The sequence below is a fragment of the Mus pahari genome, chromosome 2 (assembly GCF_900095145.1).
Source record: "Mus pahari chromosome 2, PAHARI_EIJ_v1.1, whole genome shotgun sequence".
Lineage (NCBI taxonomy): Eukaryota > Metazoa > Chordata > Mammalia > Rodentia > Muridae > Mus > Mus pahari.
Window position 1 is genome coordinate 107442843 of NC_034591.1, and position 4690 is coordinate 107447532.

A 4690-nucleotide genomic window follows, 5' to 3' on the forward strand; every position below is an offset into this window, starting at 1 on the left:
AGATGGTTGTGAGCCACCATGTGGTTGCTGGGATTTGAACTCAGGACCTTCAGAAGAGCAGTCAGTGCTCTTAACCACTGAGCCATCTCTCCAGCCCCCATCTTTGTCTCTTCTAGTGGACATCCAGCTCCCTGTTGGACCCTGGCACACTTCCTTCAGCCCTCCATCCTTGGGTCTCCTGGTTTAGGCAAGGACAGTTGTCTCCTCTCATCTGTTTCTGCATTTGTGTCTGTCTTTTCATAAGCAAGGTCAAAGGTCATAGCACATTAGGCTGAGTTCAGAATGTTAAGTGGAGGGGCTAAAATGTGTCCTAAGAGAGGTGGGCACAGGTAAGCCAAGGCTGCTCTCAGAAACTCCCAGCAATCGTGAGAGAGGACCCAGCACATCTTCCACAGTACACTGTGGTCCAGGCCTTGTGGAATTTCTGAGTGTTAACCGAAATCCCACCCTGCCCAGCCATCTTCTCTCTGCTCCAAAGTTCACACCTAACTAGTACCTAAGGGAAACAGTGATGGATACAGTTGGGCCTCTGTGTTCATGGGTTCTATATCCACACAGTCAACGAACCAGAGATTGAAAATATTTAGGGGAAATTGCAACTGATTTAGAATTCTCATCATTCTATAACTAATCTATCATAGCAAGTGTTTATATAGCATGCACATTACCTAGAGATGACATAAAGTGCACAGGAAGACATGTGAACTCAGAGCAAACATCACACCATTACACACGTCCAGTGTCCATCTCCTGCACACATAGAAGCATGTCAGTGTAAAGTGCTATTACTTCTACTTCCTCTCCTACATTGACATGGGGGGAGGTCATGCATGCCTTGATGTGGGTGCAGGAGTCAGGGCTCCGGTTGATTTTCTACTCCCACTACGTCAGTCCATGGGGTTGAACTCAAGTCATAAAGCTTGCCACCAGCACCTTTACTAGAAGAGCCATCTAGCAAACCCTATTCTCTCTACATCTGAGATGAAGGATGCTATACTGGAAGGTAGGAGTGCCTATCTGGGACATGTTCCCCTGCCTCCAAGCATGGATGAAGTCCTGGTTGACTGGCATTGGCTCTCCTTAGGAAGCAGTTCTGACCCTAGGAAGTACTCCAGATTCTCGCTATCACCACCTTCTCTCTTCCCAGGAATCGGGGACAAAAGGCACACTTGAAGGTGACAGGTCCCTGCAACAGAACCCCAGTGCCTCTAGCTCCATTTGTCCAAGCCTGTCCATGACTGAAGATTCTGGATCTACCCTTTGCAACCTCATGACCTAGGGAATGATAGGGCCTCCTAAAAGTAGTAGCTTCCCTGTGAGGTGAGTCAGGTCCCTACAGCTCCAGCTTAGAAGGTGACCCAACTGCTACAGACTCCTCTCTACTTTCCAAAGTCACAGGGTAGATCATATGAGCCTAGAGTCAGGGGGATGCAGTCTGGGGTTATTCCCATGCTCTGTGTTCCGAAAGGTCCTCCGTGAGTCAACTCGTTCAAGGTAAGGAGAGATGGAGAGAGTAAGCCGTATCATGGGTTCCCGTAGGAGAACCCAGGTGTGTTAGAAATAGTAAGCCCCGGCGGTTAGAGGTTTGTCCAGGCCTGGCCATATCTGAGAAGCTGATTGACCTGGACCTTCTCAGGAGGAGCGGGTTCTCTTAGCAAGCCTCCTGTGATAGATTTCAGTGTGTGGTGATGAAAGAGGGAATTACTCCATTGTGTAAATGTACACAATAGAGTACTACTCAGCTATTAAAAATAGTGACTTCATGAAATTCTTAGGCAAATGGATGGAACTAGAAAATATCATCCTGAGTGAGGTAACCCCATCACAAAAGAACACACATGGTATACACTCACTGATAAGTGATATTAGCCCAGAAGCTCAGAATACCCAAGACACAATTCATAGTCCACATGAAGCCCAAGAAGAAGGAAGACCAGAGTGTGGATGCTTCAGTCCTTCTTAGAAGGAGGCACAGGATACTTATGGGAGGAAATACAGAGTAAGTGTGGAGCAGAGACTGAAGGAAAGGCCATCCAGAGACCTCCCCACCTGGGGAATCCATTCCATACACAGTCACCAAACTCTGACACACTGTGGATGCCAGGAAGTGCATGCTGATATGAGCCTGATATGACTGTCTTCTGAGAGGCTCTGCCAGAGCCTGACACATACCGAGATGGATGCTGGCAGCGAATCATTGGCCTGAGCATGGGGTCCCCAATGGAGGAGTTAAAGGAAGGACTGAAGGAGCTGAAGGGGTTTGCAACTCCATAGGAAGAACAACAGTATCAATCAATCAGACCCCCCAGAACTCCCAGGCACTAAACCACCAACCAAAGAGGACACATGGAGTGACCCATGGCTCCAGCTGAATATGTAGCAGAGGATGGACTTGATGGGCATCAGTGGGAGGAGAGGCCCTTGGTCCTGTGAAGGCTCAATGCCCCAGTGTAGGGAAATGTCAGGGCGGGGAGGTGGGAGTGGGTGGGTAGGGAAACACCCTCATAGAAGCAGGGGGAGGGGGTAGGATAGGGAGTTTGGGAGGATGGGACTGGGAAAGGGGAAAACATTTGAAATGGAAATATTGCAGCAGGAGGTGGGCTAGAGAATGGTAAACTCCAGGGAGGAAGTTGGGGAAAGACCAGGAGTTGTAGTATGGCCGCCAGGAGCATGGATCTTTTCTGAAATCTCAGACTAAGAAGTGCAGTATTTTCCTGAACCCATCCATTAAGTTTGTTATTTGCAGGAGCTTTATGCCACTGGGGTTGAGTTTTGCCTGGGGATTGGTAAAACTGTGACTTCTTCCAGCTCAGGCCCATGTGGTGCAAGACTGAACCCAGGCCTAGTGTGCTCTGATGACCTGTGCACCATCACCCTGGCCACAATTTCCATGAAACCCTGCCACCTTGGTGCTCTATACTCTGCAGACCTTCCCCACTCTCTCTGAGCCTCAGCTTCCTCCACTGCAAAGTTGAGAGTATATTAGTCACTTGTGTCCACACTGGGGTTTAGAATGTCTCCACTGGCTCCTTCATAAACTCTCAGGCCTCACATGTCATGCTAATGGAGGGAGAGGGTTGTGGAGGCTTCCATTGTAATGTGAGTATAGGCTCCATCACACAGGACTGCTGTGCTGTGACATCTTAGCACGGGCCCAGAACAGCACAGCTGCTCAACCATGCATTGACATCTCCAAAACCAGGGGTGAGGATAAACCTCTCCCTCCTCACAGCCCAAACAAGCTCCCCTCACCCTCCCTACAGCCCAAACAAACCCCTGCCCACTACAGCCCATCCCCTACCAACCAAAACAACCCTCCCTCCCCATTCCATTACTTCTTGTTGGGTATTTGGTCATATCAATGAAAAGAGTAACAGAAAAGACATTTGGCAGACTATTAAATCAGACTATCAGAAATGCAGTATCTTAAAGCAATATGAACTTAATTCTTACATAGTTCTGGGCCTGGAAGTGTGCAGCAGCATCTGAAATCAAATTGTCTGAAAGGTTTACTATCTATTGCCTGTCCTCCCCCAGCTTCTCGGCCCCTCCCTCCATCTTCACAGCCAGCTGTGGCCAGTTAAGCCTTACCCCAGACCTTCCTACAGACTGGCTAAGTCTGTGTCATAGAGAGGACACTAGTGACATAATGAGGGCTCATCCAGATAAACCAGGACAATCCTTTTACCTCAGGTCCCCTGACTAGCTCTAACTAAACTCACAGCCTTGGGATTCCTGTCATGTGGCAAATCTAGTCACTGGGTTGGGTTAGGACACTATCTTCTATCTTCCATAGGAGGAAGTGGCTTTTCATGCAAAAGAGCAAAGCCACAGTTCAGAGAGGGTAGGCTGACAAGGTGACCCTCGTGGAGAGAGAGTGTAGCCCACAGGGGTCAGAGGTCAACTGGTGGAGCTCACCTAGGTGCCGGGGAAGCCATCTGAGACACAGGTCCAGGAAAGGGGTGGCAACCCAGATCTGCTGAGACCTTGCTTAAAGTGGGAGATGGGAAGAGGTTAATAGGGACAATACATCTTATTAAAATTTTGTGTTCACTTTTTTGGCTTCAAAATTCATCCCTGTATTATACAGTTGGCTAAGGTTGGTTTTTTGGTTGTTGTTTTGTTTTGAGGTTTATTTTTAAATTTTTTATGTCTATGAGTGTGTTGCCTGCGTGTATAGATATACACCACATGTGTGCAGAGCTCAGACATGCCAGAAGAGGGCCTTAGATCCCTTAAAACTGGAGTTATAGACCGTTGTGAGCCACCGTGTATATGCTGAAAATCAAACTCAGGTCCTCTGGAAAAGCAACCAGTGCTCTCAACTGCTGAGCCATCTCTCCAGCCCCCAAATGTTGAGATCTTAAATCTGATCATTTTCATTCCCCCATTTCACTTCTAAAGCAGCCCTGAGTGGGCCTTGGTGTCAGCTGACAAGGTTCCCCAGTACCCCGAGGCCACCCTGCCCAGCCACGAGCCCTGGATTTGAGGTTGTTCAACTTGGATCTCTGAAAGGGAAGAGAAAAGGCCTGGAACCCCCTACTCTGAAGTTTTCCAAAGACTGGTGGTCTAGCTTGATTAGACAGAGGGAGGAGGCCAAAGCAGCCACCTGTGGGGAGCAGTCAGATTACTGAGGTGTTGCTCCTAGCAGGGGGGTCCCTGCAGGTCGACACTGTCACAGCCTTGCCAG